Below are 14,758 nucleotides of genomic sequence, written 5' to 3' on the forward strand. Positions count from 1 at the left end.
TTCCCAGTTAGATCACTCCTTGCTCTGTGTTACTTGGTTTCAGTCATGGCTGCAGCTCGGTATCTGTTCAGATGAGTTTTTTCTCTTGGGTGTCCTCTGAATTGTTCTGTGTATCAGGTGTGTGCTAAGATATCCATTCTTAAATGAGACACAAATGTGGTTCAGGGTGATGCTGAACATCTCTTAAAATTGATGTTTTGTAGGTTTGAGATGTAACCATGCTTGAAAGTTTACAATGATTTGCCTTCTTCATACTTTACAAATGACAAAATGAATTTTCCTACCCTTGTGATAGAGGTAACCTCTATTTACCTGGCAGCAGGGGGATGATGCAAGTCTCCCTTAAGAGACACGGGGGAGAACAGCCTTAACCTATAACTTTTACCAACCACTACTGTGTCCCTTGTGAATTAGAAAGAAACAAATGGGAGAGCTTAACATCCTTTTCCTTTGCAATTAAAAGTACTTGGCATAAATGCAAGCTAAGTGGAAACTTCAGTGGCTGAATAATGCTATTGTGTGCAGGAAATGAGAGGAGCTGTGGATCTTGCTTGGAAAGGCACTGGCTGTTTTGTCACGATTTTGGGCTGTTCTGTGTGGTGGCATTTTGGTAATTGTGAACCACAATGTCCGTGTCCCACAGCTTCGGTGCTTGCTTAACGTTAAGGTACAGTCCTCTCTATTCTGCAGTGAAGAATCCAGCTAGTATTCTCTAGAGCTGGTTCAGCGGCCTGGAAGAGACCATTTATAACTATCAGATTTCTGCCTGCTACATCAGCAAGAGAGAGTGAGAGCTGACCAAGTATGTTCTTGATCGTTTGAGGTTTTAAATATTAAAACTCTCATAGCATGCTTTTTGTGTAGCAGTTATGCTCTTCCTGCTCCCAGGCAAAAGACCTTTTCACTTCTGTGAGAGATCTCAAATCTCAACAATGAAAGCAGTTCTGTTGGAAGCGGTAAAGTGATTTAACTTTCTGATGGTGCCTTCCAAATGGCAACCGAGGGCTAATTTCTCAGGTACCCCGATCTTTTGTATGTTCATGAGGATTGCCAACATTGACTGGCTCTTTCTGTCAAGGAAAGTTGTCAGTCGTTGATGGCTGTGTTTGTGTTAATAAATGTAACTACACCCATGGTATGAGGACCAGTCCCTTCAAGGTGTTCTGCTGTCATTTTCTTTGTCTCTCAGGAAGTTATATATATAATGTTTTTCTTCAAATCAATTGAGAATGCTTTCTTGTAATGTGAAATGCCATACTGAGTTTGGTTATTGATCAGTAGTCTGAATGTTCAGTAAGTGCACTTTTAAGAGAGCAAGTCAGGCTGCTCTACTAAGAAAGCAGAAAAATGCATTGTTAAATTCCATTTTGGTTCAGTTAAGGTCCACTGGAAGGATGTTATTTGTTAAAGAAGCAGGGTACATAATTGTTGGTAAATTGAAGATATGATCTGCAGTTGTTGCTAATCTTGCATATATCCCATGGAAAATGTTTAAAAGATAATGAGTGTTCTTTCTAGAGTTGAGTATTTTAACACTCCACTCGTAGCTATTCTGTTAATCTTCCTTCATGCTTTATAATTCTGATCATTTTGTTTTATTGTTAAAGCAATTAGAAGAATCAAGCTGAATGTACTTGGGTCAGTTTCTGGTAACTGTGATTGCTTCTCTGGCACAGAAGGTTTGGAATGTTCTGAGTATAGGCCTAAATCTGGCTGCATTTGCCTCTGCGCTGACTCTGGCTCTCTAATTTCATTTTGCAAAAAGCCAGATCAATGTAGATGATGCATGAAGAGAAGAAAAACACTTTCTGAAGAAAGCCTAGCCTGGAAGATGAGCGGCAACATCTCTTGTCTGAATTCTAGGTAAGTGCTCCTTTTAAAGTAGGATGAAAAGCAGTAGTTGTCCAGGAAAATTTATCGGGACTAAGTGTCATTTTCTACATTCACGCCTTACTGCTTTGTTTCTTTACAAAGATAGTAACTGCCACAAGGAGATGGCTTGTATCTGAAATCTCCAGTAGAATTATGGTCTGTAACTTAATTTCATATTTCTACTGATGTGCTCATTACACAGATTAATATTTGCTTTTGTTTTTCTTCCTGTAGAGTTGTGAATGTGCCCTTACTTTTCTCGGTGCTGTGTTCTGTGGGCAGTATGCAAACCCTGGCTGTGATTCCAGGTATACTGATACCATATGCCACACTGATATCTGTGTGTTCCCTGCAGAGTGACACAAGTTTGGAAAGTGTGTAATCGCATATCTGTAAAAACTATCTGGATCACAAATGTGTAATCTCTTCTGACTGCAGATGAATAGAAGATATCTAACTTTACATAAGTTAACGGATTCGTTTTTATTAAATCAATGCTGCATATCAGATTTGTAGATCTAGCAGTATCTAATCCTGGCTCTGAAGCCTCTGCTGTGAAACCTGGGGGCTCACATTTCTCCTGTAGCTCTATCTTAACTGCAGCCAGACTTTGCTCTGATTCCTAGAAGCATACTTGGCTGAAGGTTTGAATTGAAAAGCTTTTTTAATTTTTTTCTAATTTTTTTTGTTTTTTATTTTTCCCCTGAGGAGGATCAAATAGAGTAGGAGCTGATAACTGCTAGCTAGAAATTTCTTTCCAGGCCTGAGCCATTGTGCCTCCCTCCCTGCCACGGCAAGTGGCATGCTGTCTGACATCCCTGCCTGACTTGCTGCTCTGTGGCCCTGAGCTGCAAAGAAGAAAAATATTGATTCTGGTCCATCTCATTGAAGTATTATCATGAGGTGTTCACAGACATGCTGGGACTGGTCCTTTATTCACAGGAACATTTATCCAGGGGGATCAGGTGTGTTATGTGGCAAGAAGCAGCAAGAGGGAGAATGAATTTACTGTTTTCATTTACAGTCAGTAGCCTGAGACCTTACTGTGGATTTAGGTATTCCTGATTATTTTCATATGTGAATGCTCTTTTTTCAGAATAAAAGTGCCTTGTTATAAAATAACTGAATTCCTTTAATTTCATTTGGGAATAAGTACATCCACACACCTGGAGTTTAAATCTGAGCAATTTATTAATGAACACTCTGCTTTCTTCTGGGTCAGGTCTCACACAGCTAAATCCTTGCATTCATTTAACACAACTGGTTTCATTGTTTAAAATTATTTCTTTTGGAAAGCACTTGATTGGAAAAAAAAAAATCTACTTGTAAGAGATTTCTTTTTTCAGGTTTTTTTAGATACTTAAGCAGTTGGGAAACACTGCATTGGAAAATGTTATATTTCAGACTTCATGGTTTTGCTGTGACACATTTGTCTTCTGGCACTTTGAAAAATTGTGTTGAACTAATAAATTAGGAAATGCAGCTTTTAAACATGACTTGGAATATTAAATATGTCTTAACTCTCAGCCTTCGCATTTTCCAATGAAAAGATGGCGGTCAGGAATGCTTTGGACTGATTTTTGTCCAAGTGTCAAGCTGCACCCAGAAGACATTCTTGTTTGCAGCCCTCCTGCCTGGGTGTGGGTTGAGTTCCCTAGACACAAGGGAAGGCCACTGCAGGGTCTCAGCAACTGCTGTTAAGTGTCCCTTGTGAGGCTGGCAAGGGAGGGAGGGACTGAATAGGGAATAATTTTCTTTGACCTGTCTTCCTTCATCTCTGAAGGGCACAATGCCCTTGTGCCTGTTGAGCAGTGTGGTGGTGGGAGCAGCGTGTTCCCCCTTGGAACACACAGACATGCTGTATGTTTCTCTGTGTGGCTTGCTGCTGTGGTGCAATGCTATGATTTAAAGCTTACTGTTTTTTAGCTGTGTGGATGTGTTCTTGCATTTGGGTGTGCCAGCTTTCTAAGGAAGGATGTGCACTTCCATAGTGCAGCGTGTGCACTGTGTGTAAGCACAGGGGAGAGCTACCCTGAAGATGTATTGCTAAGCTCTTTAAGATTTAATACTCTCCTGAAGTTCGAATCAGTGTAGGAGAAGGCTTAAGCAGCTTAATGGGTTAAAATGATCCATGACTGTGTCCTTCAGACAGTTTAAAGTCCCTCCAGCAACCCAAGCAGGCCACCTGTTCCTCTCCCAGACAAACAGGTTAGCCTCCTGACCTTTATTCTGCCACCCTTCAATTTTGTCTGGCCTGGCTCCATGTGTGGAGTGATTGTTCTAAAGTTTGTCATTGTTTAAAATGCCACTTGCTTGAGTTTAATGTGCACAGCTGCAACCTGAGCCATTGCTGTGTGTTAATAAGACTAAAACTGTTGGACTGACACCAAAAGATCTGCTTGCACTTGGCATGTCATAAATTAACATCATTCTTACCTGCCAGGGATGATTCACTGCTGGCTCAAAGCGTATTTAAACTTTAGAGGATGCCAACAAACTGGGCGGTGGTTTGACCCGCCACGTGGCCCAGGACTGCTGCTTTTCTCTCCCCCTCCGCCTTTTCTTCTGTTGCAGTGTGTCGGGAAACAGAAGCTCTTTATGGCCTTATGAGAGCATGTGTTTGTGTGCCTCTTGCCCTCGTCTGCCAAAAAGTTGGCCTGTTTGTGGGAAGATCCTCACTCACTTCCAAATTCTAAAGTGGATTGTTATCCCCTCTTTGAGGAGACAGGGAGAGTTCAGTGCTTGACCAGATGATAGCATCTCACTGTAGCAGCTTGAGAAGGCTTTATTCATACTCGCCTGTGCTGGTCAGGTTGGGATGTGATGTCCTCTCAGCATCCCAGAAACTGCGTATAAATTTCACATTAGAGATGTACACATCACCAACTAACAGCCCACAGCAGGTGGGTTAAGCTTATGCCCATGGTAGGCAGCACAGGAGACAGAAGGAGATCTCCTACATGGAAACAAGGGAGATCATATTGCAGGGTTGTATGCCAGAGGTTGAATGTGCTCCTAGGAGCCCAGACTCCCGGGCTCCAGCCTTGCAGTGGGGTGCTGACTGTCCTGAGGGGCACTCTGAGCATTGGCTGTTGCTACTTGTCCTGGGCTGCTGCTGCAGCCACCACAGCACCTCTGGGTGTGGGCCTTCCTCTGCATTCAGAAAGATCTGTGGGGCTGTTGCAGGGTAGAGAGACGTAGGAATTAAGAAGGGATGGGAATCAGTTACTGAGAGAAGGCATAAATGTTTTGAAATTCAGTGGGTGGGGGAAGAAGGTGGGTGAGTGGCTCTGGTGGATGGGATGATGATCATCTTTCTGTACAGAGATCAGGCCTAACAATTAGAGACTTTGCAGCCTTGTGCTTCTCTTTCAGGGCTGATGTGCTCCCCATAAAATAATGTGAAGGTATAATGTGTTCCCTCAGTCAGAACAGCTCCTTTGCTTCCCATGGTGCCTATTTACCTTGGCTCGTCCAAATCATTTGTTAAATACCAAGTTCACATAAGCAGTCTTGTTTGGACTTTGAGCACTGTGTCTTGCTGTAGAGAGCAGCAGAGATAGAAACAGGCCCCGTATCTGTCTGAGATGTGTTTAGATCTGATGGAAATACAAGATGTAGTACAGAACAGGGTGTAACCACGGTTTGGTTACGGATAATTATGGTAGGTAATGCCAGCAGCAGGGTGCAGTTCTCCCTGTGTTCCCCACCACATCGGCATACAGGCTGGCAAATCAACTCTTATGTAACTTGCTTTATAATCCTCACAATATCCACTATATTTGGTTTTCCTTTCCAGCAGGAGAAAAAAATTAGTCAACTCTGAACAAATGAGTACCAAGTAGACCAGGAAAGGGATCATCGTATTCAGCAGAACTGGCAGGAGACCTGGCTTTGCAACCCCAGCTTACCTATTGATGTATTCAGACTGCAGCAGCACACCTCCTGCATCAGCATCGCTGAAGAACATTTAGGCAGAACAGAATCAGAAGACAGAATGTGTCTGTAGGACAAGGACTGCAGCTCTGTTCAGCTTGCAGACACATGGTGATTGCTGCCTGCCCAAGCTGCATAAATGGTCATGCTGTGTCTCTATTTTATTTTGTGGGTAGTGCGGGTTGTTGGATTTTATTATTTTCTCTCTACGCAAGGTTAACGTGGAGTACAGAGCTGGTTGCTGGGAAGTGGGGACTGCAGTTGGTAATAGAGGTCTGTTTTCTCACTTTCTCTATTTTTGTCTCTGGGCAGGATGAGGTACATCAGGGGAAAATCTGACTTGCAGCAGAAGCTCAATTTTAAGTTGGAGTTAGGCAGTCCTGCAGAGAGGTTTACTTACACCACAGCTGTCTGTCATCTCAGGGCAGACTTCTTTGACTTGTCACGTGCTGGCAACTCCTGAAGTTCAGTGTCACTTCTCTTGTGGGTGACAGCTCTAAGGCAGACCATTTCATTAGTGTCTAGAGTGTGTTCTAATGCCTGGGACAGGTGTCTCCCTGTTCCCAAAGGTCGTAGGAACATGCTGAAAAGGTGATGTATATCCTCATGTTGTGAGGGAGTGGTCTTCATCAGACTCAAGTCAGGATTCCTGGTTCTTATACCTTTCCATTCTGTTTGGGGTTCCTTTTCTGTGTGTTACCCTGCTCGTGGTCTGTTATTTGCAGAAGGATTCTTTGCTTGCAAGGAGAACTCTGCAATCACCAGTGAAGTGAAAACTGCTCTTTGGAAGAACTCTGGTTTTGTTACAGAGCTCTGAATCTCTCCAGGTGAGTCTGTTATCAACAAGGTTACCAGATATCCTTGCATCAGCTCAGATGAGATGAGTGAATTCAGCTGAACTGCATTTTCCAAATGCCCCCTCTAAAATGAACTGCAGAGCTGATAAATTCTTTACCCCTTGCCCCTGCCAGCTCTGCTGATTTCAGCTTCTTGTGAAGCTCAAGGGAAAAGCAAAATCTGAATAGCCATAGTGCTATAGCAAGTAGCCATAGTGCTATAGCAAGTATCAGTTGAGAGATGGGTTGCAGCAAACCTAGATATGTGCTGGAGCCACTGCCTGGCCTCGGAGGGAGATGCCAGCCAGACTGTTTTGTGGACGGTGCTGGAATGTTTTGGTTCTTGCCACTTAAGTTTGAGGAAAGGGATAGGCAGTTCTAAGCACTGCTGGAGGTGCCAAGAGGCATGTCCCCTTGGAATTGCTTGTCAGTAGATGTTAGAGCAGGAGTCTGCAGCTGATATTGTTGGTATAAAGATCAGGATCGGAATCTGGCCTACGGTAAGCATGATTGTGCTTTGGCAGTGGGTGTGAAAGGAGAAACTCCAGAGTGTTGGGCGGCAAATTCTAGTTTTATTTTCTTCTGTAGATGGCCTTCTGGATACACAGGGAGAATGGAAAATGTAATGAAATTCCCAGAGCCTCTTTGTGCACTACCAACGTATTCTTGCCCGCTTAGATACCCTGAGATGTTGGTGCAGATGGAGGGACCAGCTCCACAGATAGAGCTGATTGCAGATTAACCTGTACCATGGTACTAAGGTAACGGTGAGAGGTGCTTTCTTCACCTGTGAAGTAGCACACCATATTGGTACTGTCGCCTTTGGGGTAAAGGTAGCTGAATAAAGGGCTTGCTGAATCAAGCTCCTTCCAAAACTGTCTTTCCCTTTTGAAAGTTTACTTGCGTGTTCTGTATTACAAACTGAGCAGTATAAACAGCAGTAAAATTGTGATGCATCCCAAATTCTAGATGTGAGAGTAGGTTTCATGACTGTTGCAGATTGCAAAAGGTCTTCTAGATCCAAACCATCTGTGGGGTTCTGAGACTGCAAACTATTTGTCTTGTCTTACCATGATTTACCATGGAGAGGTACCGTGATGTGCCAGAATCCGTAAGAAAAGAGGGACCTGCACGGCTGGCAGTCCTGAGGGCCTTGTATAGGCTTCTATTGAATAGATTGATCACTGTCCTGCAGCACTTAGTGGTGAAGAAAAAAGGAGGGAGGAGGTTTAACAAATGTGTCATATGGTTTATGTTGCCTCTGCTATTCTGAACCGCTTTGTGCTCGCACAGCAGGGTTTTTCTTTGCCTCTGTTTCCTCTGTGCAGATGGTAGCAATAGGTTTCATTTCCCCCCACCCCAGCCGTCAAATTAACAGCCTTGGCAATCTCTCATCTGCTGGCTAGTTTTGGGTGGTGCTGGAGGATTGCTCCACTCAGTACATTTCCAAGACTGGCTCTTCAACCCAAGCTCTATAAAAACAAACTTCTTTTTGTTTATTTGTTTGAGAGAAGGGACCTTGGGAAAGCAGATGCAGAATTCACTCTGACAACATAACTGTGTGTTGTCTGCAGAAGGAGTTGGCTTTGAGTTGCGTTAGAATAGCAGACTGGCTTCTTGCACAAAACTCCCATAAACTATGGGCTGAATTGGGAAAAACCGATGGGCAGAGGTACTGGAAGCAATCCTTTGCTCTGTTAAAGCATCTGCAGGAGTGACTAATGAAAGCTCTGGACTCGTATCTCTAAATCTTAAAGCAGAGCTTTTTAATCTACACAGTTACAGTGATCAGCAATATCCTGAGCTTGTGAATTTGCAATGTGTTTTTCTCTTCTTTCCCCCAGTCATGTTAATCCAGCATGGTATGAAAAAGCAGTGCTCCAGATGACAGCCCCTCATCATTCTCCAGTAGCATTAGTGGCAATATTTAGTGTAAGGAGAAATTAGTGGTCTGAACTGTTCAGTTGATAGATGATGATGCAAGTGGATCCTAACCAGAAAAAGGTGAAGAAGTACCATTTTTGTTCTATAAATGTAACAACCCAGCCCAAAAGAGATGTAGATCTAGATTTACTGAAACTTTACAGAAAGTCTTTTAAGAGGGGCATAAACCAATGTCAAGTGCTTCTGAGACCAGGTCCTTGTGCCTTTAGTCTTCTGTATTTTGTTTGTATACATGAACATAAACGTTTATAAATATCAAATTATGTCTATAAAACTATATATGTATATAGTTTATATACTGAAGGAATTTAACACAAATCTGAATTTCTTTCATTGCCTCTCTGTCTAGCTCAAACAGCTGTGCTCTTGACATGTTTCTGTAGGACAGAAGTATGTGTGGGCACATCTAGATTGGGCAGCTTTGTACGTGTGCAGTACCTCTTTACCTTTTGGGGCTGACTTAATGGTAGAGAACTGCTATGACTTTTGGCTGCCTCCACTACCTTGAGGATATAGTTGGAAATATTGACTTATCAGGTGTTTCATTTAAACTTGGTTCTACTTGAAAAAGAACCTGTATATCCAACATAGTACCATGCCAGGAACTACAGAAGATAGAGCCACTGCTCAGCTTTGCATTTGTTTCTCATATGTGTTCCAGGACTGCTTTCCTCATACTTCCTCAGTAGTTGTTTTCATCTGTTCCTGGAGCTGTGTGTCTAAGGAATGACTGGTTCTGCTGTTTGAACAACGCCTACTCAGTTTGCTGTTACTGCTGCTATTGCTTGTGTGTTTCCAAGAATCCATGCTAGGTGAGGTTATCACAAGCTTATATTTTAGCGCTGGACACCCATGATTTAAGGTTCTTAGGAGTAAGATCACTGCCATCAGCAATTAGGCTTGCTAGGATAAATATTCACTGGATGTTCAGACCCACTATTCTTGAGGAACCACCAAACTGCATTTGCTCTCAAGTATGTTCTTTGCAAGCCTACCCTCAGCATGACAGGCAAGGCCATGAGCAAAAACTAGTCAGATTTAGTCCATGGTTTCAGTTCTCTGTCACCTAAACCTACATTCTGTTTAATTCCCACCTCCAAGTTTTATTTCCCACCTTCCACTGTTTTATTTCAGTGGAAGTAGTAATCTTCACAGCTGGCCACAGACTGCTTGGGGGATAAGGAGAAAGGAGTCAGAGATGCTTCTGCAGTTTTCTATCCATATCAGTGTACAATACTAAAAGTAAAATGAAGCGTCTTGTATAGCATCAGAGGCCAGAACCCCACTTTGCTTGGGGTTTTATGGAGTTGCATGGGTACTGCACAGCCTCGAACACGAGCTGTTTTAATTTACTAATTAAAAATAAAACCATGTTTATTTGCATCAGTTGAAGGGTCTTTTTCTCACAGCTGATTGAGAAGTGAGCTCTAGCTGCCAAGTAAAATAAGGTTTAATGTTACAGTATGCTCTGGGAAGGGCAAAGCAATTACTCTGCAAGCAGCAAGACACCAGTAGGTAGAACACACAAATATATAAATCCATGCCAAAGAACTCATCTGTGGATTGTGACATACACAGGACTAAGCTGCAGGAAGGTGTTGCAAAATAGGAGCTGCTTGCAGCAAGTAACCCTTGTGACTGTAGGTGAGGAAACTGTCCTTTGGGATGCTCTGAAGAGCAATTCTCTCCTGCCACGCACTAGCTGTCAGCCTGTGTCTGGCACTCCTGTTATGCAGAGCTAGTCAGGAGGTGGCTAGAATCGTAGGTTTCCTTTTAGTCCTGTCTTGTCAAGCTTTGTGCTCTGGCAAGCACTGGTGTTTTTTGTTTGGCAGCTACTAAAAGCTGGCAAAGAGTAAGCTCATCTTTCCAGGTCTGCTTTCTGCTGTGCTGTGTGGATGCGTGCGGCCTCTGTGAGGTCTGCGTGGGCTTGGTATTGGGGAATGGCTATTTCCCTGCACAACAGCCACAACTCTGCAGTGCTGGAGGGCAGTTGTCAGAGGGCATCTGTTTTGTCCTCTCTGTTCGATGCCAATAAAGTGGGTTTGCAGGGCTGTCATGGTTGCTGTGGCCCCAGCTGGGTTTCATCTGACTCATCTGCTACATTGGAATAAATGACCAGGGTCTAAATACTGTTTTACTGTGGCTGAATCTGAAAGCTCAAATATCAGTACAAACGGTGTGCTGCTATGCAGTGTATATATTTATAGACAGAGTTTCCCTGCCTTTAGGGTATAAATGCAGGAATAAGAGTAGGCAAGAAAAAAGGAGGCTTAGAGAGGCTGAACTGTTTGATTGCTACATGCAGAGGGCATAAGTTCAAATCCGATCTCACAGAAAAATGTTCTTTCCTCTTGTTAATGACAAGGGAACATGGAGGGGTCTCTGGTAACCCAGATCACATGAAGATGACGTCCTCTGAAACTGCTGGTGGGTCTCAGGCTGGTATTATTGATTGGTCTGAATGAGAGGTTCATGTGGAGCAGCATACAGTTATTATCTGCATCCTTTATCATGACAAAGCATACGCCTGTTCTGTGTTGATGCAGCCAGGAGCCTTCTGTTGCTGTCCCTCCTCGACTCAGTATTGCTTTGTGACCAGCATTTAACAAGGCAGTTTACAATGGCTTTGACACCATTTGGATAGATGAAGCTGGCTCACAAAGCATCCACCCACTTGCTAAACAATGCCTTAGGCACTGAACACATTAAACTGTTGCTCTGCTGTACTGCCTACATGCAGCTTTCCAGGTGGAGTTTGTTTTTGATGTTATCCATCCCCCCTACTAGTTTGTCAGCCAGCTAGCTCTGACTCCACCTCCTGTCTCTCCTGTCTATAGTCTTTATTACAATTGTAAGTAGTCCACTTGTGGCAAGTTCATTCATAGACCACAAACAAGCAGCTGATTTTTGCTTTGGAAAGTCTCTGCCCTTTCAGTCAGAGAGCTTAAAAACCAAGAGCAAGAATTAAGTGAAAACTAAAGGATACTGTATGAATTTGTTGGTAAGCTCTGTCTTAGTCCATTTAAGTGCTCATCTCACTTACTAGAGTGCTAAGGTAGCAATTTTGAGTCAAGCTTTGGGAAAAAAAAAAAAGCAACAAATGCAACACAATAACAATGCCACCAACAACTCTTTCTTTTTTAACCGGAGGCATATATAATCTTCCTTGGAACTCTTGCGAAGCATTAGAAGGATGGAGAGGTGGATACTGTGAGCTAGCACAGTTAGTTGTACGGGCTGGGTTTTTTGAGACTTCTCTAAGGCAAATCATAGCGCGTGTATGTTGAAACTTGGAGTGAGTAAAGAACCAACAGCTTTCTGCCGTAGTGGCACAGTTGGCTGGGAAATAGCTCAAACACAGAAGTTTTTTTTTGGGGGGGGAAGAAGAGAGAGAGAAAAAGGTAGCTGTCTTCAAGTGTTTGAAATAATGAAAAGAACTGATGTGTAAAACGATTAAGAGATCTTTGAGGATCAAAAGCCTTGATTCAGTTTTGCCAATAGAACAAAACTTTTCATCTGTTCTTGTGTGGACCTTAAAGTAGGGCAGACAGGTGTAGTTTTTAAATGATTTCATTTCAAAATTTACTTTGGGCAGTGGGAAAGGATTCTTTCTGTTTGTTCTTGCTCTTGTTATTCGGTGTCCTTAACACAAAAGGCCAGCCTGGCTCTGAAATGATGAGCAGGGTCATTCTATGAACTGGTGGCTCATTAGTCTGCTTTTGATATGTCAGAACAGTAAGGGACCCTTTTATTTTTTTCCTTTCTAGTAATGCCTGTGTTCTTAAATCAAGACATCTTCCCTCATCATAGAGCAGTGGCTGAATCTTTTTTAGAGATTTCCTAAGCAGGTTGTACTAATAATGCTGATCGTGTTCAGACAGAGCTTGCAGTCAAAAGTTGCATACATAAGAAGCCAAAAACAAAGGTTTTCAGTGCTCTATGCAGTAATTCCAGCTTGATAGTGATTTGGAGCTGGATGCTCCCAGCAGGATAAATCTGTTTGTTTTCTCTGGTGGCTTCTTGCCAGCAGGACCATAGAGCAAGTGCAGCCTTGGGAAGGTGAGATACAGAAGTGCAGTTTGATGGATTCCTATACTTTGTCATGACCAGTGTCCTTTTTCTCAGGAATACCTGGGAGTGGAAGTAACAACAAAAGAAACTGAAGCTATCTGGGTCTGAGAGCTAAAATGAGATTAGGAAGAAGAGAAGACAAATGTCAGAATTGTCCTTTTCTTTGAGTTTCTACAGGGACAGTGGAAGAGCTCCCTCTTCCTGTTTCAGCCTGCTGTAACCATTGCTTTCCTCTCAGGGTGGAGTATCTCAGTGATCCCAGTATCCATAAAGCAGCATATTTCAGCATGGATTTGCATGCTGGAGGATCCACAGGACAGCATAGATTTGCTTTAGAGGCTTCCTAGGCCATCTCTGCTGCACTCTATGCTGTCTCTGAAGGTTTTGTTTTCGGGACATTTATGATTGAGTTGCAGTATCTTGGAGTTTAATGAACAAAATTGCCTCAGTGGTGGAAGTTGTGTGTTGGTTGTCTTGCTGTAAAATAATTGTTGGCAGCAGGGAGAAGGTATATGTGTTTCTGTTGCCATTGCAAATACTCTACTGAGTAGGTATCTGGTGTCACAACAGCACAGGTGCTTCCTGTGACCTGGAGCTAAATTTCTGCTGGCATATGGTTTCCTGATCTGTCCTAACTCAAGTCAGATGGTAGATGGGCTCTAACCTTTTCAGTAGGATGTTTCTGATGTGTGGTTTAGAAACCTGGTCTTGCCTCTAGAACTTATTCACTACAAATCACGTTTTATCACCACATGCGTATCAGTGATGGCAGCTCCCATTGGTGCTGTGATGGGAACCACATCCATAAGCCACATAAACTGTCATGTAATGATGTACCAATAATAAGAGGGGAAATCCAGAACCAACATCAGCAAAAGCTGAATGCTCTGTATTCCCATTAAAAATGGAGAAGTTTTGCTGGTTAAAAAAAAATATATATATATGCCAAGGTGTGAACTGCAAAATGAATTTCTTCTTTCTTTTCTGACTTGTTTTCAGATTAGCTGTCCTTGCCTGTTCTTAGCATTCTCCTATGTCCGTTTGAGTGGCGGCAGTGAAATGTCACCATTTAAGTGAGCCTGGTGTAAAAGTTTATAATCACAAGCCATTTTGTGAGCAGTTTTTATACTGCTCTAACATCAATGTAAGCATTTCTCATTTCAGCATGTTATTAATTTGAATACAACTATGAGCAGGAAGAGTAAAGAGGAGACTTCAGTGCCTGCCTTAAGGGACGGTGGAGTGCAGATGAGGCGGTGCATTATATCTGGACAGTAGCTTCTCCCTTGGTGTTCACAGAAAGAGTTATTTTTAGGAAGATCATATATTTCCCAGTAATTGTTTTGAATGCATCAAAGAACTTGCTGATATAAATCCTGTGATTTATGGTTTTCCACTACTTTTTAATAACCGAACTTAAGTCCTGGATTCAGTGAAGCCATTTGGAAAGTTGGGATTATTCCAAACTGGAGCAAAGGGAGGGAGACTGGTATTTTGCCAAGATCAGCAGTGATTCATTCCCACATTCATGCTCAGCATACAGTGAAGGGCAGAAGCCGGGAATGCTGTAAGGAGAGCTAGCAAGAGATTATCATGTTGAAGGTGAATCTGCCCTACTCGCTCCCTCTGCTGCTAGATAAGGTCTTTTGAATGAGAAGGACCAAATTCTGTTACGTTTTTCTTTCATCCGCTCTTACGAAGCCTTGAACCTACTAACTCACCTCTTGCCTGTAAAGTGATAATGAGAGAACTGAAGATTGGCTGTCATGAAGAATGTCCCTGTAGGGTGAAGGTCTGGAGAACACCTCAGGATAAATATGCTTTGGAAATCCCCTACAAAGAGATGCTTTAGTGACTGCCTGGAATGAAGCAATGTCTGTATCAGCTTAGCCCAGCAGTCTCTGGCAATGTGAATAGGAGCCCTGAGGGACCTGTGAAGGGACCGAGTGGGCCCATTGCTGGTTCTGTCAGGCTCCAGTGAGATTTGGCCCTGGACACTGAGTTGAGAGGTGGTCATTTAGGTGGGTGATAGGATAATTAAATTGCACCAAAAATATTGAACTAATATAAAGAGTGGAAGTTTGCCCTGCCCTAGATTT

Source organism: Meleagris gallopavo, chromosome 12 (genome assembly GCF_000146605.3).
Source record: "Meleagris gallopavo isolate NT-WF06-2002-E0010 breed Aviagen turkey brand Nicholas breeding stock chromosome 12, Turkey_5.1, whole genome shotgun sequence".
NCBI lineage: Eukaryota > Metazoa > Chordata > Aves > Galliformes > Phasianidae > Meleagris > Meleagris gallopavo.